General features: G+C 35.9%; 1 long non-coding RNA gene across 1 annotated transcript; it reads right to left on the bottom strand.

The window, feature by feature from the left end:
• Positions 1-998: 998 nt before the first annotated feature.
• Positions 999-26203, bottom strand: LOC310880525. Its single transcript, XR_014571743.1, has 3 exons — positions 23660-26203; positions 3361-3444; positions 999-2292 (listed from the first exon to the last, which is right to left on the bottom strand). It is a non-coding gene; the product is annotated as an uncharacterized lncRNA (long non-coding RNA).
• Positions 26204-26750: the final 547 nt, after the last annotated feature.

Raw genomic sequence — 26750 nt, 5'->3', positions numbered from 1 at the left:
TCTGGAAGCACAGAAATGGACACAATATTCCAGGTGTGGCCTCACCAGGGCTGAACAGAGGAGGAGGATCACCTCCCTTGACTTGCTGGCAACACTCTTTCTAATGCACCCAAGGATACCATTGATCTTCTTGGCCACAAAGGCACATTGCTGTCTCATGACTAACCTGCTGTCCATCAGGATTCCCAGGTCGTTCTCCATAGAGCTGCTTTCCAACAGGTCAGCCCCAGACCTGTTCTGGTGTATGGGGTTATTCTACCCTAGGTGCAGGATCCTGTACTTGCTTTTGTTGAACTTCGTGATGTTCCTCACTGCCCAACTCTCCAACCTGACAAGGTCCCTCTGAAGGGCAGCATGGCCTGATGTATCAGCCACCCCTGATGTATCAGACACTCCTGCCAGTTTTTTATCATCAGCAAACTTGCTGAGGGTGCACTCTGTGATGTATTACTACTCTAGGTATTAAACAGCAAAAAATGCATTGGTTCTCCTAAATGGACCTACAACCTGGATTGGTAAGTGATTTTTTGGCTAAGCCTATAAGAAAATATTGCCTTTCAGAAGAATACCAGAAATCAAATTATGATTCTTTTGTATTTTATTAACTAAACACACCAACTGGAATGCATATTTTATGTGTATTTTGTGTCATTTTTAGACATACCCTAGACATTTGAAATGCCACCTACTATGCTGAATGGAGCTATAATGCTCCAGTAACACAATTAAAACAACTGTAAAACAAGAGGGATATCAACAGCGCGTTACGTAGATCACTGCTGTATTTAAAGGTGTTCTCTTTTTTTCCTGAGAGGAAAAAGAGAATTTGGAAGCATCTGAAAGTATAAAAAAAATGTGAAAGCTTAGCTCATTTATTTCTCTAACTCATTTTATGTAAATATTTAAATCCATGTGTAGCTTAAGAAAGAATTTTATTTACTAACTTTACTTATTAGCTTTATCAGTAATTTATATTCTTAACATGAGTGAATTTCAGAGACCTTGGGCTTAATTTATTTTACTAAATGGAGTAGCTAGATAAGGAGGGACTGAAAGAGATCAGCTCCAAAGCAGGAAGCATATTCCTCTCAGTGAAAACTCTTGGTTAGGAAATTGCAATTTGTAATTGTAAGAAACCTGACCCCAAGGCTTCTATAAGCTTCTATAATACATCCATTATGGAAGAAATATATCTTAGAAACTTTTACAAGCAGATGATTTTTGTATGGTCTTTATTATTATTATTATTATGTTTGTCTGAATGTATGTAATGACTAGTTTCTTCTAACAAGAAAAAATTAAAGTTTATCTAGTTTCAGACTTTCATGTTAAAGTAACTGAAGTCTAAAGGGGTTGTTAGCCTAATATTATATCAATAGGCTTTACATGTCTACTACTGATGATATCTATTGCTTACAAATAGCGATAAAAAGTGCCCCAGATTATGTGTTCCTAATGAAGGAGGTGACAAGTCACCTTTGTGCATATATTCCCAAGACTGAAATATGTATATTTTCTCCTTGTTTATTATAAGTGTGAATGTAAGTGTAAAAGCGAACAGTGTTATTCAGAAGTTCATGACTGTGCAACATCAAATAAGGTCATATCACAAGTCACCAGAATATCCTGAGGCTCTGAATATTTTGTATACTATGACCTAGCAGACAAGTAGAAATTCATGTACACTGTTGTTCCAGTTAGGGGCATTCAAAAACTTACCTCCTTCCTAGAAATGATTAGAACTATGATGAGCTTGATTTGGAGCTTTACTTTTGCTTATTTGTTGATGATATGGTTTCATTTCTTCCTCATAATTCCCATTCGTACTCCTGTTAAGCCAGTTACTATTTATGAAGAGGATAGTCCTGTGTTTGCACAGAGTGTATGCAACAGTACATTATTCATATCTATAGATTACCAGTATTGTAGTAGTAGTAGCATTGAACAGTAAATTATTTTCAGTATTAGGATTTAATAGTAAAGTACCACTAGCATTAGTAAACAGTAGTACCAGAATATTAATAGTGTTTATAGAATCAGAGTCATGTAGGATGGAAGGGACCTCTGAAGGCCATCTAGTCGAGCTTCTTTCTAAAAACAGGTCAAAGTAGGTCAGGTTGCTCAGTGCGTTATCCAGCTGAGTTCTGAATGTGCTCAATGACAGGGATTACAGAGTCTCTCTTGGAAATCCATTTTAGTGTTTCACTATGGTGTTTTCTTGAAGAATTGTAAGAAAGAATAACTACATATATGTGCTGAAATGCATCTGGATAGTTCTGTTAGTATTCTTTTCTGCAAAGCAAGAAATATGGGGGAAGTTATGGTTTAACTGGAATAAATGAGAGGCATGTATCAATTATTTTGTCATTATTACAAGCTGAAGACTTCAAGTAGCTATTTCAATCAGAATAAGTTATATTACAAAGTGAAATACTTAATGGTAATTGCACTGCAAATATTACAATATCAAAATACCATTCTATTAGATGAAAGATTATACTGGATTATAATTTTTTTCCTTGATAATAGTTAGGTCTATTCCTTTCAAAATAACAGCAAATGATTGTTAGATAACTATTTTGTTGCACTGTGAAAAGTAATCATTTACTTTTGGAAAAAAAAAATGCAGAATAGGGCATTTTTACAGTAAGAAAAAAAAAGAACAAATAAACTTAAAAAAGTCAGAGGTGCTGAAATGTCTTGGATTTTTTAAGTTTGTGTGTATTTGGAGAAATGAACCTAAAATAATATTGTGCATTTTCATTTATTGCATTTTATGCATTTTTGCAACATATATGATTAAATATCTAATTTGAATTACATTTGCAGACATCAATCCCATTAATTCAATAAGCTAATTTTGATTCTTCCTGTATTGTACAATCTTTTCAGCAGTCATAAAAGTTTGGTATGACAGTTACACTTGTCTTAGTTATTTCCACAAAGACTGCACAAGGGAAAAAAAGGTAAAATGATGGAGCTTCTCACTGATTTAAAGCAGGATATTTCCCTGTAATTTCTTTTTTTCTTTCTTTTCTTTTTTTTTTTTTTAATTGCACTGATAATGAAGTGCAAAACACAGAATTCTCTTTCACTTTCCCATGCCTGCATTGATTCTGTAAGGTCAATAAATAAATAAATAAATGGTTATCCTGTCATTATTGTTCCAATCGAAGAGAAGTAAAGATTTGTAATTTCTGCTCCAGAAGAGAAAAATTATACTGGCACACTGTAGCATGAGACCCAGAGGCTTGCAAGAGAGCTTAGCAAATACCTACACTTTTTATTTATTTATTTATATATTTTTCTACTTTTAGATTTTTGCTTTTTTCTATTTGGACTGAAAAGCAAGGAACTTACCTGTCACACATGTCTAGAAGTACATTATGAGGCTTCCATAAAGTATATGATATTTGAGACTTCTATGAAGTACTGTAGTGTTTCCTGCAGAGGGAAACTGTGGTGATTTATCACAGAAAGAACGTTTCTAAGAAAGTCATCACAAATAACAACATGGAGCCTCCATTTCCCAGCTGAAAATTCCTGGGAATTAAATGTCTGGAGAGCCACTGACACAACAACCTCCAAAATGTGTTTTATTGAAGTTGTCAAAAATGAAATACTATGAGAAAAAAATTCCTTAGTAGTATTTTGTGGTCATGACAATTTCATTTATTATATTCATGTAAGCATGAAATCACTGAAAGTGTTATGATCTGCTCTACTAATTTACCTGACCTTCCTGTAAAACAAATTAACTACCAGGTAGTACTGCAGATAATATACCAGACAGTATAAAGACTAGTTAGGTATTGATAGTTTAACACAAAGTGTTTGTGCATGCTCTAATGTGACTTTATCACACTAGAGTCACATTCAGCATGCTGGTCCACCATTTGGTACCTAACTGAGAATCCTTGGATGAAATCTTGATGTTGTTGAACTGATAGTGTTGCAACTGACATAATTAGTAGAAATAAATTGAATTTAAAGAGTGTAAGAAGACTAGAAGCAATGAAATCAGTGTATTATAATAATTAAAGAATCTGTAATTAAAATGGGTAAACCCTATGTTCATATAGTATATATTTCATTAATTTCTAATTTCATAACTTAACATATTTACAGTGATAATGAGGGAACTCTGCACTCTGTGTCCTAAGGACAAAATAAATTTAAAAACTACTTGAAATTTCATTGATTTGTAGTGGGAAAAAAATATATATATAAAAAAATCAGTCAAGGGGAGAGTTTGTATAGCCCATCGCATTGAAGTCACATAGACATACCTTAACAAAACAAAAAAGATTTCTGAGGTAATCAAGTTAAAAATAATAATTAAAACAAAACAAATTGGTTCAAGTGTAAACGTATTTTGAAGTACAGCAGTTGGACTGTGTCCTGTTAAAAGCTTCCAAACAAGAATCAAACCTTCATCTCAAACAGTAGTTGTCAAGCCATTCATGTAACACCTTGTAAGTCATCTACTGCCCTCATCAGCATAGAACACACCTCTGTGTTTCTTGACATCTAAATACCAATTTAGAACATATTTCAAGATCAAATAATATTATTCTAATAAAACCAAGGAAGACCTACAGAGACCTGTTTTTGGCAAAGTAGCATACTTTAGGATATATCAAAGCACTCTAGATGATTATTTTTAGGCAGGTGAGTTCTGTCTTTAGTTTGAGGGGAGCTGAATTTTCAAAAGTAACTCATTTGTACTTTATTCATTCTTTGAATGGCTGACACAAAGACTTCAAGAAAGGAACATGTAAAACAATCATTAAAATAAGAATCAGCATGCCAGAGAAGTGAGGATGAAAAGACTGTCTTGAAATTCAAGTAGTGTCCATAATGCTGAAATACAGGTCCTTTCTGAAAAAAAAAAGTTGGACAGATATTGAAATCATTCCACACAGAGCTATAATCTCAGTTTCACAGGGGTAAAAGATTAATGTATATACAAAAATTTGATATGAAAAACAAGACAAATTAGATTTTTTTTTTCTTTTAAAAGTCTGGTAGAAGACACGTGGGAAGAGTCCTGCATGCCAATCTTCCCTAAAAAACTTAGTAAAGTAAATAAAATTTATTACATTGTCCTGGTTTCAGCTAGGATAAAGTTATTTTTCCTCCTAGTAGCAGATATAGTGCTATGTTTTGGATTAGGCTGAGAAGAGTGTTGATAACAGGCTGATGTTTTAATTGTTGCAGAGCAGTGTTTACACTAAGCCAAGGACTTTTCAGCTTCTCGCTCTGTCCTGCCAGCGGGCAGGCTGGGGGTGCAGCAGGAGCTGGGAGCAGACAGACCCAGGACAGCTGACCCAAACTGGCCAAAGGGGTATTCCATACCATCTGATGTCATGCTAAACAATATATAGGGGTGGCTGGCCGGGGTGGGGGGGCCGGGCTGCTCGGGGATAGGCTGGGCATCGGTCAGTGGGTTGTGAGCAATTGCATTGTGCATCACTTGTTTCATACACATTATTATTATTATTATTATTATTAATCATCATCATCATCATCATGTCTTAATAAACTGACTTGATCTCAACCCACAGGCTTCATTTTCCTGTTTCTCTCCCCCATCCCAGAGAGGGAGGCGGGAGGGTGAGCAAACAGATGTGTGGTGCTTAGCTGCTAGCTGGGTTAAACCACAACATAAATTTAGTAAGTGTCTGCCACCCAATTTAATATCTACAGGACTTAAGCCTATGAAACACTTGCCCTCACCAGCAAGAGCTCTAGCCATCCTGCCCAAATCACAGAAGGTAAAAGAATGACTCGGAGAATGAAGAACCACCCACTGTAGGAGAATACCAGGTTCAAGACCATCTAAGGGTCAAGGACATCTAACAAATCCATGGGATCTATTGAGATGCACCCATGGATACTGAGGGAACTGGCAGACGAAGTTGCTAAGTCACTATCCATCTTATCTGAGAAGTAATGGCAGTCCAGTGAAGTTCCCAGAGACTGGAAAAGTGGAAACATAACCCCCATTTTCACAAAGGGAAAAAAAAGGAAGACCTGGGGAAATACAGGCCAGTGAGTCTCACCTTTGCCTGGCAAGATTATGGAGCAGATCACCCTGGAAAGTATTCTAAGGCACACATAGATAGACAGGTGATCAGTGACAGGCAACATGTGCCTCACAAATTGTTGGCCTTCTACAGTGGGGTTACAGCATTGGTGGATAAGATAAGAGCAACTGACACTATATATCTTGACTTGTGCAGAGCTTTTGACACTATCCTGCGTGACATTCTTGTCTCCAAACTTGAGAGAAATGGATCTGACAGATGGACTACTCAGTCGATAAGGAATTGGCTGGATGGTTGTACTCAAGGTGTTGTGGGCAATGCCTCAATATCCAGGCAGAGACCAGTGACTAGTGGTATAGCTCAGGGGTCAATATCGAGACCAGTATTATTTAACGTCTTTGTTGGAGACATGGACAGTGTGATTGAATGCACCCTCAGCAAGTTGCCAATGACACCAGGCTGTGTCATGAGGTCAACACAGAAACTTGTTAGGGTTGAGGGGTGGACCTGTGTGAACTTCTTGTAGTTCAGCAGAGCCTAGTGCAAGGTCCTGCATCTGGATCAGGGCAATCCCAAACATGAATACAGTCTATTTGATGAGTGGACAGACAGCAACCCTGTGGAGAAGAGATTTTAATGGCTATATGATATATATATTGACAAAAGAATATGGGGTTAAAAACAAACTAGTAATCCAGTCAAAAACACACTGCCTGTTACACAACATTTTTGTATATTCAATTAGACTTAATTATGCTTAGTTTTCTAGTTTTTAATTTTTTTCATCTTCAACAGAGGAATAGAATAAAAAATGTAGAAAGGGGTATGGACGTAATGAGAATGGGATAAGAATGGGATAATAGAAGTAAAATACATAAACATCACAGAATGTATGAGTGACAAACACCATCTAGTCCAGACTTACCCATCCTTCTGCATTACCCACCAAGTTCACCCAGGTCCTTGAACAAAAGCCATCCCATGGATGGGCTTTCCTTTCCCCAAGGCTAGAATAACCTAGACTGTCTTCCCCAGCATGTTTTTTTTATGTGCACTACAGGAACTTTATCTCCTTCTACAGTACATAACAGTTTTGATTGGCCAGGACCAGCTCAGCTGGCAGATCCCCTAGTGTTGATTAACCAGGTGGCTTTTGCTGAATGTGTACCGAGTGTTTGAATGTCCCAGCACCCATTGCTCTCAGCATAGTCTTTTAACATGCTATGGGGTGTCCTCTTGCACCCCTCCTGGAATATTGGCAGACTTGAATACCTCTCTGTAATACCTGTACACCAATGTGTGTAGCATGGGGGAAAAGAAGAAGAATTAGAGACCTGTGTGCAGTTGCAGGGCTTTTATCTCATTGCATTTACAGAAACATGGTGGGATGACTGTCATGGGCAGATACGTGTTTTTAGGAAAGACGAGCCAGGAAGGCGAGGTTGTGGTGTTGCTCTTTATGTGAGAGAACAACTGGAATGCATTGAGCTCTGCCTAGGGGTGGATAAAGAGCAAGTTGAGAGCTTATCAGTAAGGATTAAAGGTCAGGCTTCCATGGCTGACACTGTTTTGGGTGTTTGCTACAGGCCACCTGATCAGGAAGAGGAAGTAGATGAAACCTTCAACAGACAGCTGGAAGTAGCCTCACAATAACAAGCCCTGGTTCTCATGGGGGACTTCAACCACCCTGGCATCTTCTGGAAAGACAACATAGCTAGGCACAAACAGTCCAGGATGTTCCTGCAGAGCACTGAAGACAACTTTTTGACACAATTGGTGGATACATATGTATGAAACATACATTAAAAATAAATAAATAAATAAATAAATAAATAAATAAATAAAATAATAATAATAATAATATATGTGTGTATGTGTGTGTATATATATATATATATGAGTGAAAGTGTCAAGGAGTGGTGAAGTCAAGAGCTGAGAGAGAGAGAGGTGGGTGTGACAGTAACTCACCAAGGGGTGCAGTCCCACAGTCAGGAGAGCAGGGCCAGGACAGGGACAGTGACTGTGGTCAGACATGTGATGGCCTGGCCCAGTCTGCAGTGACCAGGAAGGTCCAAATACAAGTGTATAATTGTGCCTGTGGGTCAGTATTGACAAGGCACATGGCATGTCTTCAGTCTGACTACAGCCAGGACCCATTGCGAGATCCTGAGCTTAAAAGCAGCACTTGAAGGAGTTGGAGTCAGGCCCCACATCTCCCAGACATTTCTCGCATTGCTGCTTCCCATCAGCCCAATCTCAGTTCACACAGCTGTACCAAACCAACACTTGCCTGAGGCATTAACAGCCGAACACTTGGGTGGGATGAGGAGGGTGCACTCTGGTCCCTGACACAGTCACCCATTGTGTTCCAGTTACAATCAATGGCAAGAGATCCTACTATTTAACTAGTTTCTCATGTCTAAGAGTGCAGTTGCAATATAGTATATAAACAAAAAAATATTAATAGATGCAAAGGGATCTATCTCACTGCTTTTCTGCCTACCTTTCTGATATAAATATGAAATAAATCCTATTCCTTGGTGATCTAAAGTGAGTTAAATGATTTTACTTCCTATTTCGTAGGTCAGAAGCAATTATACAGATGACTAATCAGCTTTAAACAGCAAGAGATACAAATGATTTCAATATCCTACATGTTTTTGCAAGAATTTTTTTTAATTATACAAAGTGGTTTTCTGTGACTGGTGTGCACGTCTTATATTTAGTTGCCAAATTTTAGCTCATTCAGATAATCTCATTGTCATTTAATGAACAAATACTCCAATGTAGCAGAATTATAATAATATTTCTGTTGTTATAAGTATGGGATAAATTTGAAGCACTGTCTAATACATTTTGCTTAAAAAGTAATACAGAGACAGTATCCACCATATGTGTAAAAATAAAGAAATGGAAAGAGTGAAGGAAAAGGCTAAGGTCTGTAGAAGATGGTTTGATTTAGAGATTGTTTCATACATAGAAATGTTGCTTAAACATTTTTGAAACACCTCACCTCTTCTCAGAAACACCCTGTGTAAAATGAGTGACAAATGGAATGATGAATGATAAAGAAAAACAAAAGTGACATTCTACGTTACATATCAAATATAAGATGTCAAGGGTTGAAACAAACCCAAGAGTAAGCACCTGGGAAAAGACTGAACACAGTAGCTACATCTGTCCAAAATTATAACTGAATTTTTGAAAATATGTCCTCAACTGGAAAACATTTTAATCAGAAATTAACTGAAGACCTGATAATTATAAGAATAGGAGAAAGGAAAGGTTTTTTTTTTTTTTTTTTTTTTTTAATCTTACAGAGAAAAATCATCAAAGAAAGAGTTATTTCTTTTTTTTCTTTTATTAATTTATTTTATTTTTACTTACTAATTGGAACAATGTCAACAACCCCCCTTCTTGCATGCACACTTCAGACCCCATAATCTGAATGACCATTTCGTTGTACAATCCACCACCACAAGTAGCAAAGCTAAGGAATTATTTGCTACAGAATACTATATCTGCTGAAGTTTGCCACTGAGTTTTGTAATTGATCAGACAGTTAGGAAAAAAAAAAAAGAGAGAGAACTATAAGACCTAGAAAAATAATCTGACTCAGAAAAATCCTTGAATAAATTTAAAGTTTTCTGTTAGCTGTTATCAGAGATCACAGATAGATACAGAGACATGAAGACCTTTGAAATTATCCAGAAGGCCAGCTTGAAGCTTCTCCTCCCTCCCCCCCTCACCCCCCCAAGTAATAATTTTCATTCCAAATCCACTCTCTGTTTTATTTAGGATACATTGGGCTGTGCTAAATTGTAATCTATGTCTTCCGGGCTGTACATAGAATCATAGAATCATAGAATGGCTTGGGTTGGACCTTAAAGATATCTAGCTCCAACTCCTCTGCCATGGGCAGGGACACCTTCCACTAGATAAGGTTTCCTTATTCAACCCAGCCTGGAACACTTCCAGGAACAGGGCATCCAGAACTTCTCTGACTCTCCATACTCATTGTGAAGAATACCTTCTTAATATCTAATCTAAACCTACCTTCTTTTAGTTTAAAACCATTTTCTCTTGTCTTATCACTACTCTCCCTCACAAAAAGTCCCTCTCCAGCTTTCTTGTAGTCCCACTTTAGATACTGGAAGGGCACTGTAAGGTCTCCCTGGAGCCTTCTTGTCTTTGGGATAAACAACCCCAAGTATCTTAGCCTTTCTTCATAGGAGAGATGCTCCAGCCCCCTGATCATCTTTATGGCTCTCCTCTGGAGTCACTCTAACAGGTCCAAGTCTTTCTTGTGCTGCGGGCCCCAGAACTGAATGCAGTACTCTAGGTGGTGTCTTATAAGAGCAGAGTAGAGGGTGAGACTCACCTCCTTCAACCTGTCAACTACACTTCTTTTGATGCAGCTCCAGACAACGGAAAAAAAAAAAAAAAAAGAGAGAGACAGAAATATTTTCTTGAAATGTAGAAAGGGTGCAGTAATGGAGAATGGAGGGATAAAGAGTATAAAACATCTTAGTTCAATCTCCTGACATTTTAGTAGAAAAACAAAACAAACAAACAAACAAACAGAAAACACAATACTTTTCCTTACATCATGTAGCTTCTCTGTGGAAAATAATAAACAAATTGTAGATATGTGTTTTCACCTTACTTATAACAAGTGAAGAGTGAAGGTCTATACCAGTGATATTGAGTTTCATGTTTCAATCTTTTAATTTATTAATTCTTTATACCCCAACACATTTTTCCATATATATATATCTTTGTACACATAGTACACACTAGTACCCTTTAATATTTTCTTTTCTTTTTATTTTTTCTCTCTCTCCAGAAGCTTAACTCTCAATATTCATTGCAATATTCAGAGTCAGGACAGAAAATTACTATTTTGAATACCTACTATAGGTATTGAATAACAAGCTAATATATATTTTTTTTCAATTTATTTTTTTTTCAGATTCCCTACAAATATACTGCCATAACTCTCATAGACCCTCTTTCACTCCATTATTTATGATGCAAAGTCAAAATAATTCCCCAATGACTCTGTTAGAGACCACTGAATCTGGATAAGGAAGTGAACAGTGTCTTAGCATGAAAGGATGAAGTAGAGGTAAATTCTTTCTTTGTACCATACCAACCACACATCATTAGCACTCAGAAGCTTTGTTCACATATATAAAATTAATTAAGGAAACAGCAAACAATAAAAACAAACCTTTCTACCTTTTGAATAAAGATATTAGCTGTGTTAACCAAGGTTATCATCATTCTAGATGATTTGGAATACATGCCTGGCTGTTTATTATAGACATAACTGAACCATACATCTCTGGGGAGGTTTCAGCAGTATATTGATTTGTTCCATCTCCCATGAAATAATTTAATACTTGTGATAAGCATGTTAATGAAGATTTTTCTTAAAGCTTATGATGCCAGAATCTATTAGATAATAGTATATTTTCTTTCAAAACCTCGGGGAATAACTAAACCAAATAGTGAAGAGTGTATTAAGATTAAAACTAATGGATTTTTTTTTCCAAGTAGTATTTAGATTAGAAATCTGCCTCTAGCAAAATATGGTCTCTAGTAAAAAAATAAAAAATAAATTGTATTGAAGCATATTAGATGTATATTGTTACATGAGAAAATATACACATGAAAAAAATTGTGAAATAGATTATTTCTACTCTGTACTTGTTAAACGTTAAAATAATAAGTTTAAATTCCACATAATTAGAATATTAAGAAGGTCAAGAAAGCTGTTTAGGAGCACCCTCATGCTGGAGCAATGACTTTCCATTTGTGGCCACAGAAATGGTAACAGAGCAATTATATCAGTTGAATATTCATAAGTCCGTGGGGCAGGATGGTATTTACGCCAGAGTACTGAAGGAGTTAGCAAATGTTATAGCTGGACTCCTCTCAGTAATTCACCTAAAGTCTTGGGAGTCTGGGGAGCGTCCTGCTAACTAGCCAGTCACTAGTAGCATTCCTCAGGACTCAATTCTAGGGCCAGCTCTGTTAAACACTTTTATTAATGATCTGGATGCAGGATTTGAATACATTCTTAGCACGTTTGCTGAAGTTATTAAACTGGAAGATGCTGTTTACTTTCTGGAGGGACGAAAAGCCTTACAGAGGGATCTAGATAGATTGGAATGCTGGGCAATCATCAATGGCATGAAGTTCAACAAAGATAAATGGCAGGTTCTGCACCTGGAGCAGAGTAATGCTAGACACAGGTACAAACTGGGAGATGAGCAAGTCTGCAGAAAGGGATCGAGGGATGTTGGTTGATAGCAAGCTCAACATGAGTCAGCAGTATGCCCTGGCAGCCAAGAGGACAAACTACATTTTGGAATGCATTAAACACAACACAACTAGTCACTTGTTCTCCCTTTGTATTTAGCATTGGTGTAGCCTCACCTTGAATACTATGTGTGGTTCTAGTCTCCACAATATGAAAAGGATGTTAAGATACTTGAAAGTGTCAAGAGGAGGGCAACAAAGCTGATAAAATGGTTGGAAGGCATGTCCTATGAGGAAAGGCTGAGGACATTTGGTTTGTCCGGTTAGAAGAGGAGGCTAAGAGGCCACCACATTGCTGTCTACAAATTCCTGAAGAGGGAAAGCAGAGAGGGAGGTGCTGGTGTCTTCTCCCTACTAATCGATGACACAATGTGTGAGAATGGCACAAAGCTGCATCCAGGGAGGTTCAGATTTTCATAGAATCATAGAATGGCTCAGGTTGGAAGGGACCTCAAAGATCATCTAGTTCCAACACTCCTGCCATAGGCAAGGACACCACACACTGGATCAGGTTGCTCAGACATAACGAGAAATTTCTTAACTGCAAAGACAGTCAAACACTGGAACAGGCTTCCTAGTGAAGTGGTTGATGCCTCATCCTTGTCAGTGTTCAAGAGACACCTGGACAACGGCCACAATAATATGCTATAACTGTTGGTTAGATCTGAATATGTCATGCAGTTGGACTTGATAATCTTTGTAAATCCCTTCTAACTGAACTATTCTCTTCTTAATCGGGAGTTAACAGATAGGACTCTCTTATGCTAATGATGATACTCCATCTTAAAATTAGCAATCATAAAATGTATCATCAATTTTGAGGCAGTTTCAGTGAACATTTCAGAACAACGGTGGGGCAAGTGCACTGGGTACTTTCTCAAAACTGGGTGACATGCAGAGAATGTGGTGTCAGACTAAAACTTCTATTACATGTTGTATCACATTGTTACACCATTTTCCTAACAAGAGGAAGAGCCCAAATTCTGTGATTGGAGATAGGAAAGGGTGATAGGATCACTTAGTTCAGTCCACCAGCTTTGTGGGAAACAGTGAAATAGGCATTATTACAGTAGGTGGGAATATATTTTCAATAAGAACACCTTTTCTGAATCCTGTTGTTTGCTGTTCTCCAGCCTAAAAAATGCTATGAGATGCTGTGTTATGTTAATTGTTATATCCTTAGAAGAAGATGCAAGCTTGGAAAAAATATTAACAAGCAAACATAAATATTTTTTTGTAAACATGATCTGGACTGATTATTTCTAACTTGAGAGGTTTGGTAAGAAAATATATTTGTACGTAAATTGATGTTATTAATAAGAGATTTAATGTTCAGTATCTCTTGCACTGTGGCTGATATTCTGTGGAAGGAAAATGCAGAATGGTTATGTAAAACTGTAATTTTACGTAGTGAAATGAAGAAAAAGAGATGCCTAGAAGAAAGAAATACGGTACAGAAGTACAGAAAGACATACAGATATACATTAGATGTGTTCATATATACATTAGGACTAAAAGACCCTCTGTGTTTATATATATATATAAATAAATCCTTTGTGCAAGTATATATGTATATTTTATGTAGTATATGTATATGTAACTGTATTAATGCATATATTTACACAAAGGGTTTTTATTCTAAAGAAAGACATAATTTATGCTTTACAATGTGGATCTGATTCTAAATCACAAGCTTGACCTACTTTTGTGTGTGCATGAGTGAGATAAGCTCTTCCAGAATGTGATTTAAGGCTGAGGTCAGGTTATTTGATAATATATAAATTATATATATATATATATTTATTTATTTATTATATGTCCCAAAAGGATTGCACTGTAAAGTGAATAACTGTTCACAGTCCATAGGCAGAACTATGATTTAAAATTTGGTAAGCCAGTGAAGTCTCCTTTCATGAATGTTTAATTATTTCTACAGATTAAATTACCAAAGGGAGCTGACCGAGGACAGTTTGTAGGCTAGACAATCAGGTAAGGAGTTCCACACTGTCTTCCATATGTTTGCAATTCCTACTAAGTTTGTTGTTTTTTTGTTCCTGGTTATTTTATAAACATACTTGGGCCTAAGTTTATTTTGAAAAACAAACAAAAAAAAAACCAGTTTTTTTCATTTTTCTGTTTCTCAGAAAAAAATTACATCTTCATTATAATTTATGGTAGTATGAATAAAGTAACCAGTGAGTACCTTTTAGCATAAGAAAAATAAAACAAAATGTGAAATATAGATAGAACAGAACTTTACTTGGAGAAAATGTTGAAAATGAAAGCATATGTCTATCTCTTGGATGTAAATGCTGATAGTACAACAATAATAATGCAACAATAACCAAAAGATATCAATCTGTGAATCAACATTACCACAAAGGCTCACAATATCTAAATAAGTAATGAGGACTATTTTTTGCATGCTTTTTTTGCAGAAATGAATAATGAACATTTAGAGGTGTGACTGATACTGTCTTTCAAATTGCACCAGTCAAGTATGTCCTTTATTGTTTGCTATTCTTCATTTTTATCAAGTATCTAGTTTCACTGTTTCTGTGAAAACAGAAACATTCATTTTTTTATTTTTTAGTTACAGCACTGTCTCTTGTTAGTTTATTCAGTAATTCTGCAGACAAATGACAAAGTTAATTCTGGGAGAAAACGTACAGTAATTACATAATTATTTTATTTTTAAAGTCGTTTTATTTGTGAAAACACTGTTTTCATATGTCACTGTTTCTTAAAAGAGAAACAAAGATCTAAACTCATTAGAGAAAATAAGCCAGTCCAATTGATGCTATTCAACTGAGCTGCAAGCCATGGGAGGTCAAAAAGACAATATGTCCCAGTCAGCGCATGAAATGTCCACATAAGAGGCAGACAGTGGCTCTCAAATCTCAGTGCAGTGTACTTGGAATTTTTCTTACTTATGTGTAGTATTTAGTGTCTTTTATTGTCTTAGCGCTTGTGCTCTGCATGAAAACTTTATGTCAAAAGAGAAGACCTTGACTGTGGTGTAGTGACCCCACCGACACCAGGGTTCTTTTAGGATCAGTAACTGTTACCACTTTATTGAGGGCATAACTTCATCTAACTTTACTGAGGACAGTACACCAATTATACCAATTGTTCTACAGCAGTACTTTTCCACTAACTCTTCATTGGTCAACAACTTTGCCCGGCAACAGCAAACACCCAGAAACTTCCATGTCTTAACGACTGGAGAACAAGCAGTCAAGAACAAGCAAGGTGTCTCCTGAATCACCCTTCTTTGTTCCTTCTAAACTCTTTACAGTCCTGATGGCTTCATTGTTAAGAGTCCGATGTTACCACCAGCCATGGGGCTTGTCAACCCCCACGGCCACACTCTCACACTTGACCACTCTCAGTCCTGCTTGAATAGGCAACTGTTTCATCTCTTCATGTTGTGATTTCTTCTTTCTGTATTCAGGCTTTTGCATATAGATCTTTGAAATTATTAAATTTATTTATTAAATATTGGTGTTGTGCATGGTGCGGATTTCTTTGTCATTCTTGTGGTTACACCACACGTAAGATATTGCTGAGATTTAGGCAAGCTTGCACTGCAGGTGCTATGGTTCCAGAATGATCATTTATCTCCTTTGCCACAATCACAGAGAATTAAATTCTCTTTATGAGTGACTATATGGGTGATTCCCAAATTTAACCAGGATTTCCTACACTTCTATTGATTTTATCTTATGATTCTAAGAAAGGATTTAATCCTGCAATTAGCATATCTGCCCTTATGTTTCTTGTGTTGCACAGTGTCCTAAGCACCTTAAGTTTTGCAATAAAAAGGGGTTCCACCTGTATGCTTGTAGGTCTTCACTTTCAACCCTACAATCTTTCACTTGCAACTGCATATCCTTTTGACTGAGCTGTTGTATCAGTATTTTTCTGCTACTGGTCTCATGCATTTTTTCTTTTGCTGTTATTTTCATGAACTTTCACAAAGCTTAGCATCAAATCAGAGTGTAATTTCTGCACCTGAATAAAGCATCCTTCAGTCAGCTCTAATAGCATCATTATGGGCAACACACAGAGGAACAAAAACTTCTGTCAAGTTCCTGGAAAAAACTCCGTAATTATTATCTGGAAAGTATTATGAGGCAACCACCTGCTGCATTAGAGAGGACCCCCAGAGGAATACACTCATATTAAAGATTTCTGTCACTGCTTCCTTGCTTACCAATTTCCCTTTTATTTACATCTCTTGTTTTGTTTAGTTTTTGTTTTTTCCCCCAAGTTACTGTTAGAGTCAATATATGCCTTCTGCATATAATTTATTTACAATAGAGCTCTTAGTTTGGAGATGATCTCACAGATACATGATTTTCCCTGTCATCATCCAGCCTTATAATACTTGAAGAAATATTAGGATGAAACTTCTTCTGTATTTTTAGAAGAATAATATGTAACTGATTTTCTTGCATCCCTTAAGTTTCATGTCTTAACAAAGACCTTAATAAAGCTCAAGGTAATTCCCCTGTATTCCCAAGTCAAATAATAGTTTCCTTTCAAGATGAAGCTGATATCAGGAAAAGATTTACAAATAAGCTACAAATGAAAGAGCTTTCAGGATATACTGTGGCTGTTCACTGAATAATAATGAAGATAAATATAGTCAAGCCAGGTGGGCTTCAACTTCTCTCCAGCACTTTCATCTTGCATTTTAGATTACATTTATATGTAATTAATAATGAAAGTATAGGAAGCTTCAAATTCAGATTGTCAAACCTGTTAATTAATTTCATATAGATTAGAACTATAATATTGTACTGAACTCTAGCAGTTAGGTTCAGTTAAAAAAAAAAAAAAGAATTGATTAAGGAAGCAAAATATCATTAAAAAAAGTCTTGCAGTTAATGCAGGGACAACATATTTAAACACACACACAAACAAGCAAACAAACATTTGAGGTCATTAAAATAGGACTAATAATGATGTTTATAGTCATAAATCAGATAGTGACAAATGTATCTTTCCTATATTCCATATAGGAATATAATATATATATATAATATATACTATACTATTATATACTATAATATATACTTTAACATGCAAAGATAAAATTATTCTTTCTGCAATTAAAGAGGATGGTAAAATGTTTTAAGTTGAATATATTCTTTTAAAAATGTTTCTGAAACATGTAACTTGCAAGACCTGTTAGAAATATCTAAAAGTTTGCAAAAGGCTAGATGAAAGTTCTGAAATGTCATACAACTTGGTGAGGATGAATCAGAAGTCTACTTTGAGAATTAATTAAAATATATTTAAAAAAAAAAAAAAAAGATGGTCAGGAAATCTAAATTTACTTACCACACAATAGATTGACAGCAACCAGACCAAAATTACAGAAGAGATCATATGGGATGAAACAACAAAAAACTAGAGAGTTTTAGAAATAGTATTTTTAAAAATATGGCTTTAAGAAAATTAAGTCTTGTCAAATATACCTGGTGTAATATCTCCAATGCAGTTAAGTTTCTGTAGGAAATAAACTAGTGTCTTAAATTGAACATCTCCAACACTCTGGAGAATGTACTATGACTGGGATGTAAGACAATATATGAAGTCTGGTTTACAGAGACTACTGATGAAACCTGCTATTTCACTGTTCTTCCTCACAATATTTTCACTGCCCCAAATTTAGGTCTGTGAGGTGGAGTGGCAATACGAAGAACAAAGAATCATAGAATCATTAAGGTTGGAAAAGACCTCTAAGATCACCTGGTCCAACCATACCCCTACCACCAATGTCACCCACTAAACCATGTCCCTAAGCACCACATCCAACCTTTCTTTAAACACCCCCAAGGACGGTGACTCCACCACATCCCTGGGCAACCTGATTCAATGACTGATTACTCTTTCTGAAAATAAATATCTTCTAATTCCCAACCTAAACCTCCCCTGGTGCAACCTGAGGCCATTCCCTCTAGTCTTACTGCTGGTTATCTGTGAAGAGAGGCTGACTCCCAGCTCCCCACAACTTCCTTTCAGGTAGTTGTAAAGAGCAAGAAGGTCTCCCCTGAGCATCCTCTTCTCCAGAATAAACAACAGCAGTTCCCTCAGCCTCTCCTCATAAGACTTGTCTTCTAGACCCTTCACCAGCTTTGTAGCCCTTCTGTGGACACGCTCCAGGGCCTTGATGTCTTTCTTGAAGTGAGGGGCCCCAAACTGAACACAGTACTCGAGGTGCAGCTTCACCAGAACAGAGTACAGGGGGATGATCACCTCCCTGGTCCTGCTGGCTACACTATTCCTGATACAAGCCAGGATGCTGTTGGCCTTCTTGGCCATCTGGGCACACTGCCGGCTCATGTTCAGGCAAGTGTCAACCAACACTCCCAGATCATTTTCCTCTGCACAACTTTCCATCCACTCTGCCCCAAGCCTGTTGCATTGCATAGAGTTGTTATGACCAAAGTGCAGGACCCAGCACATACATGTTCTTTGGTACTTTCTTAGTGTCACTTTTTGATATACAGAAAAAAAAAAAATCATTTGTGTGATGATTTAATTAATAGCAATATATTATTATTAAAAAAAATCAAAACATCTCTGATAGCAAAATAGTGATAAGGAACTCTTTCCCATCTTCAGTGTGGATCTATTCTGAGACAGAAAATCTGATAACCAATAAGATTTTTTTTGGTTTCTTTGTTTTCAGCTAGTAACTTCCAGGTATAAGTATCAACATCTTTTAAAAGTTAAAACTTCTATTAACATAAAATTAATGAAACAGAAATGTGGCACTAAAATATTCAGCACAACTGACTAGTTCATAAAAAATAAATGGACTTTTACTAGGTAGGGTAAACGAAGTGACTTAATTTATTTCCTGTCATGTGCTTTTCAAGCTACAAGACACTTATAACACCAAGATGGAAGTGATTGTACCAACATCTATAGTGAAGACACTCCATTGAATTTCTTTCCTAAAATGACAACCAACAGTGACTATACATATGATAGGATTGAGCAATTACTATTCTGACGGAAAATAACTAAATCCTCCTGATATCCCATAAGGGATATGAAATCAATCTATGTAAAGAATACATTCTGCCTATGTGTAATAAAAGAAGTTTTGTTTTAACGGCTCCTATATTAAAATACAGCAATAAGATTTAGGTCTCTCATGCAACAGTACTTATTGGTAACAATATCTATTCTGTTCTGTTAAGTTTTTTTTTTTTATTATTTTGTTTGTTTGTTTGTTTTGAACTTATGCATATGATCTTTTTTCTCCTATTTTCTCTAATACATTATGATACTGAGAAATAATGTATTTCAGCTGTTAAAATATTTTTATTCACCATTTAGATGGTCTTTCTGATCTTGCTTACTGGGATATAAATTTCTACGAAGTAAAACAATGTGACTGATGTGTATTTTTTTTTTTTATTTTTTTTTTGTCCCCAAATGTAGGCCAGTACTGTATACAAATACAAATTTTCTATATTTTCTTATGGTTCCATTTGTATTTGATTTTTTTGTTCTCTCTCTTTCTATATATATATATATGTTCTTAACAAATAAAAGCAACAATTTATTTGGATTAAGAGTCTTCAAACTGTTTTTTTGGAGAGTCATGTGTTATCTCCTGATAAATACTGATTTAGCAGTGTTTGCAGGAAGCCAGGCATGAAAGCCAGTGCCATTAAACAGAACTGTCATGTCATCATGAGATCTATGTTCCTAGGTTATGGGATTGGGGATTGGAAACCTGTTTTCCTGCAATGTAAAAATATACTCAACCTAGTCCTTGCTAAGCTTAGAATCATAGAATCATACAATATCCCAAGTTGGACGGATCCTCACAAGGATCATCAAGTCCAAGTCCTGGCTCCACACCGGACCACCCAAAAATCAAACTATATGTCTGAGAACATTGTCCAAACACTTCTTGAACCCCATAAGGCTTGGTGCTATGACCACTTCCTTGGGGAACTGTTCTAGTGTCCAACCACCCTCTCAGCGAAGAACCTTTTCCTAATAACCATTCTGAACCCTTCCAGATGCAGCTTCATGCCATTCCTTTGGGTCCTATCTCTGTTCACCAGAGAGAAAAGAACAGTGGCACTTGCTCTACTCCACCTACTGGAGAACAGCCCAGCAGAAAGGGATCTGGGAATTTTGGTCAATGGCAAGTTGAAGCTGCATCAGAGGAGGTTCAGGGTGGTATAAGGAAAAGGTTCTTCACTAAGAGGGTGGTCGGGCACTGGAACAGGTTCCTTACAGAAGTGATCACAGCGCCAAGCCTGTTGGAATTCAAGAACCATTCGTACAATATTCTAAGACATATCATCTTATTTTTGGGTGAACCTATGTGGAGCCAGGTGTTGGACTTGATGATCCTTGTGAGGATCTGTCCAACTTGGGATATTGTATTATTCTATTAAATTCCATGATATTCAAGTAAGAGCATTTTTAAGACAATTACAATGATATAATGTTATTGAACAAAACTTTTTTTTTTTTTTTTTTTGAGTGTCCAAAGGAGGGCAACAAATATGGTGAAGGGTTTAGATATATGTGGCTGAAGTCACTTTGTTTTTTGAGCCTAGAGAAGAAAGCCTCTGAAGAAAACATCTTAAATATATTTAATCATGTGTACTCTAGATCAAAGACATTCATTGTCTTAATACAAATAAATTAATTTGCCCCTATATATATAACTATAATACATTTTAAGGTGATTAATAAGGTTATTATTATATGGATAAGTACCATTGAAAACATATTTTTGGTATTGTCCTAATCATAGGTAACTATTATAAAATATAGCAATTCTTCTCTCTCTATTGTTCTGACAATTTCAGAAATTTGGGTTATTAAAATTAATATTTTTATGCATATTGTGACTTAACCAAAAGATATTTATTCTTTATAAGTTTTAACCAAAATCTTTCAGGAAGAAACAAACAAAAAAAAATGTAAACTGAATCATATAGAATTATTGCTATTGTTTATTACTGTAACACTAGTGAAGTTTTAAATTAGACTAGAATGTCAAAATCTACATATATATACAGTGTTTATCAAATAGCTGCTGCTATCCCAAATAATCTGCCTTGGTTTATTTTCTTTTCTCTTTAGTTTTGAAGCACTTTAAAACAAACTGTTATTACACAAAAACTTATTTTGCCTATGGCATCACTGAGGTCTGTTTCAATATAGTAGCAGACAAAAAAAAAAAAAAAGGATCTTGACAAACTGCAAAGGCTAACATACGGTTGATATGTAGCATTGAGTTCATTTGTCACATTCATTGTTTAAAGGTTCAGAAATTATTATGCTAACTTCCCATCTACTGCCACAGCACACAGTCTTATTTATTCCAGTAAAACAAAACAAAAAAATAGAACTGCTGAGGTTTCTGAAGCAGACAACTGACTTGATGCCATGTCAGCAGCACACTGCACAGAAAAGCTGGAAAAACATTTCAAAGTACTCTGTGACCTACAAAAAACTACTGAAAGTGTTTTTCTTACAGTAGTTTACATTTAGTACTCTTTTTTTTTCTTTTTTCTTTTTTTTTTTTCTTCCTGTAGAAGTGTATACTTGAAAGTTGTTTTGGGATCTTTCTCAAACGCAGGTGTTGTGGTTTAGCCCTGACAGGCAGCTAAGTACCACATAGCTGCTTGCTCACTCTCCCCAGGTGGGATGGGTGAAAGAACTGGAAAGGTTAAAATGTGAGAACTCATGGGTTGAGATAAAGACACTTTAAAGCAAAAGCCACACGTGCAAGCAAAGGAAAATAAGGCTTTCATTCATTATTTTCCAACAGCAGGCAGATGTCAGGTCCATCCAGGAAAGCTGGACTCATCGCATGTAACTGTTTTTTGGGATGACAAACACCATCACTCTGAATATTCCTCCTCTTCCTCCTTCTTTACCCCAACGTTTATTGCTGAGCATTTTATCATATGACATGGAATATCTCTTTGGTCAGTCTGGGTCACTTGTCCTGGCTGTGTCCCCAGCTGCTTGTGCACCCCTAGCCTGTTTGCTGTCAGGGCAGCATGAGAAGTAGAAAAGTCCTTGGCTTTTGTTGCAAGCACTGCTCTGCAACAACTAAAAACATTGGTGTTTTATTGTCACTGTTTTGCTCCAAAAAAAATAAAATAAAATAAAATTTGTGTGAACACCTAAGATGACAATTAGCACTAACCCCAGCTAAAATCATGACAGCAAGGTTTATCTTATGAAAACCTTTTTTTTTTTTTTTTACCTATTTTTTTTGTTCCTTTACACTTCCTTACTTACATGGTGAGGTGAAATCTGAATAGTTTTGACTATCTACAAGGAAAAAATCATCCTACTGGCATTTAATCAGAAAATTATGCCAATGTCTTTGTGGTTTTTTTTTTTTTTTTTGAAAAAGAAGAAAAAAAAAACAACAACATTAATTTCTTCATCACATGACTTTTGTTGGACAATGTTGATAAACATCCCCAGGAAAACAATTAATTTCTCCAATCACCAAATACATTAAAGCATAAGAGGATTTTTAAGTATTTAAAATGTTAGCCAGACACCACTGATATCTATCATTAGTGTGAATCACTATAATGGAGAAAAAAATTGAATTAATCGAGGGTGCAAATGACAACACAATTGTAATCGTCTATGCAAGAGACTGTCTCTGAAAAGCTAGAAAAAAAATAGACAAAATAAAGGGAGAAAGAAGAAACTGAAGAGTGACCTCTTAAAAAGGAAACTGCCATTCTTGTATGTATCAGAGAGGTTTATTAGTAGAACTGGGAATGTTTCAGTCCCACTAAAAAGACACATGGAATGAATGAATCATCTGGAACATCACTTGTATAATTTTGGACATAGTTGTGGTCTAGAAACATGATTTCAGAGTGAAACAAATAGACAAGAATTTGTAGAGTGATAACAGGAATGGAGAGCCCCTTTTTACAACAGGACATTACAGGGGATTATCTAGTTTAGTATGGCAAAGCCAAATCTGAATGGGATGTGACAGCTTTCTATAAATATCTCAGTGTATTTCTATATCTCAGTGTATTTCCATATCTCAGTATTTCAATATCTCAGTATATTTCTATAAATATATCAATGACACAAACATCTGGAAAGGCTAGCAAAGAGACATGTAAAATAAAGAAAATATTGGCACAATAAAGAACAGATATAAAATGGTCCTGAATACATTTAGGAAATATTTAAAGAAATATAATCTTAGAGATGGGAACACAAGCAAATATGATGCTTACCTCTGATTGTATAATATTGACCTCCATAACACTGCAGAATTTTTCTAGAGATAAAAGAAAAATCTTACAGTAGTAAGTTTACAGTACTGAACTCACAAATATGAAGCTTGGAAAGGGTTCAAGAAGTTAAGATCCATCAAAAAGTACAGAAAATAAACAATCTAGAAAGTACTCTCATAGTAAAATGAGTTGTAAAACCCATAGCTTGTGGGAAAATTTCTTTTCATCATTAAATCATTCCCCACCCCCAACCACTAGGACCAGAATTTTAGCCAAGCAGGCTTCAAGGCAGCTACAGGTTGTCCAAAGCAATTTAAAAACAAAAATACTTGTGTCTAAGAACTTTGTGTGGTCTTATTTGTTAGATATATTCAGGACAGAGTAAAATTGCTGAATAGTAAAGTGGGATGGGTGGTGACTGTCAGAGCATGTGTCTAGAAAGATTGATATACCCTCATTCAAGGCCTTCTTTGGTCATTTAAATTCATATTTCTCACATGCCAGGAGAATTACTCTATGAGTTGCTGTAGAGTACTCTCTAAGAGCATTTGATGTATTTCCTGAAGCCAGGACATGATACAGATACATGGGCTCTAAAACTAAGAGCTGAAAAATGTCTCTAGTTTGTGATTGGAAAAGTCAGAAGGAAACAGAAGCACTGAAGGTTAAAAACAAACAAACAAACAAACAAACAAACAAACAAAAAAACTGTTTATATGTTATTGCTGTTCTCTCTCTTCTGATGGTTCCCTAATGTGAAATACACGAAAAGCTGTCCTTCAGTGACAAATGGCTGCAACTTATAAATCAGTATAAATATAAGAACCTTGAGATCTTATCTTTTTGTCCTTAACCATTTTTTTTCCAAATGGAATTCAGAGAAAGCTGAAAATCTGAGTTTACGTCTGTGTTTACAGTTTTGCAATGACTGCCTAAAATGAACAGAATAACTTATTTTTGAAATGGTTGTTATTAATTTTCTTTAGAGAAGCTTTTATTTCTTTAAGCATCACTAACAACGCATTTTTCATTAAGTTAATCCAAACTCTAGTAAGAAAATATACATATCAATTTCTAAGATAAAAAATAATTTTGATAATTTTTGGTTGTTACCATATACATATCACTTGTGTCTTTCTATTTAGATAATTAACAATTAATCTTATTATCCGTGTCAGAATTATTCCATGAGGACCCTGAGTCTTTACTGCATTTGTAAACCAGTATTAAAGCTTTTCGTTAGTGACACATCTGCTTAAGACTGTCTTTTGTTAGCTAGTTTATTTTCCATAAAAATAGCGGTTGTTGTTTGGCATCTCCTTAAGTTCAATTTTGCATTGTCAATTGAATTCTATTCAGCCTGTCAGAGCTTGATATCCTTTGTCTCTTACAAGATAGTTATTCTATTAGTTTTCTTACATCTAAAAGTATTAAAAAAAAAAAAAATCCAGAAGACATTTTTAATGAAAGAACAAACATTTTATTTTGATACCAGTTTTGATACCAAAGTTTTGATACCAAACTTTATAGCATATTCCTATGGCCAAGGCCTACTCAGGATCCAAGCTTACAAAAATAAATAAATTTCTTTTTCTCTCTTTTTTTTTTTCCTTATTTATTTATTTATTTAGTATTTGAACTACAGGGAGAATAGAAAAATAGAGGACAATGTCTGCTTCTGTGTGTATGTGAGTGTCTGTGTCTAAACAAACTAAACATATTGCCCTTTTTCTCCACTGTATTCTTCCTATAACACAATTACTTGATGTTGTGGTTTAACCCGGCCGGCAGCTAAACACCACACAGCCGTTCGCTCACCCTCCCCCCTCCCTCTCTGGGAAGGGGGAGAGAAACGGGAAAGTGAAGCCGGTGAGTTGAGATAAAGACAGTTTATTAAGACAGGAATATAATAATAACAATAATAATAATAATAATAGTGATAATGATAATAGTATTAATAATAATAATGTGTAAGAAACAAGTGATGCACAATGCAATTGCTCACCACCCGCTGACCGATGCCCAGCCTATCCCCGAGCAGCCAGCCCCCCACCCCAGCTAGCCACCCCTATATATTGTTTAGCATGACGTCAGATGGTATGGAATACCCCTTTGGCCAGTTTGGGTCAGCTGTCCTGGGTCTGTCCCCTCCCAGCTCCTGCTGCACCCCCAGCCTGCTCGCTGGCAGGACAGAGCGAGAAGCCGAAAAGTCCTTGGCCTGGTGTAAACACTGCTCTGCAACAATTAAAACATCAGCATGTTATCAGCGCTCTTCTCATCCTAATCCAAAACATAGCACCCTACCAGCTACTATGAGGAAAAATTAACTCTGTCCTAACTGGAATCTGGACACTTGAGTTATGTATTTGGAGGCTTTTCTACTATTTTCTACTAATCTATTAAGTAAACAGGCATATATTTTAAAAATTGCCTTTTTTTTTTTTTTTTTCCTTTTGGTATGCTTGAAGAAGAAATTGTCACAAACCTTTTTAATTCACTTTTACATTTGCTACATAATCTAGTCTATTATTTATGAGACATTCTCAATAATTAGACTGATGTTGCTTAGAATGCAACTACTTTTAAACAGCACAAGACAAAAAAAGTATGCGATTTTTTACCTCTTAGAATGTATTTTTGTTTTAAAAGGGGACATTTTGATCAGCTAAGAAGAGAGTCTGTTGCTAATTAAGAAACCAGCAAAACAAAGCTACACAAAAAGGGAAATGATGGTGAACAGAAACAAATTGATTGATAAATAAAGGAAGACAAATACAAATGCATAAAATGAAGTGGAAACATCACAGTAGTTTGCTGTTAGCTGTGCCCGGTGCCTATAAGGTACCAGTATAGAGAAATCTCTCTCCTTAAAAATCTTCAAAAGTCATCTGGGCATGGTACTGGGCAAATAGCTTTTGCCCTTCTTGAGCAGATAGGGTGAACGAGATGACTTCCAGAGGTTCTTTTCCAGCCTTAGTCATTCTGCAATTGTATGATTCTATTCTTACTGAGGAAGCTACAAGCTGACTCAGAAAAACTGTGCAATGATGAATCACGCGGTATGTGTTCTAGCCTTTGAATCTAACCTCTA

Source organism: Anser anser (assembly GCF_964211835.1).
Source record: "Anser anser genome assembly, chromosome: 1".
NCBI classification, from domain to species: domain Eukaryota; kingdom Metazoa; phylum Chordata; class Aves; order Anseriformes; family Anatidae; genus Anser; species Anser anser.
Note: the sequence above shows the minus strand (reverse complement) of the source record. Positions and strands in the feature narration are given on the sequence as shown.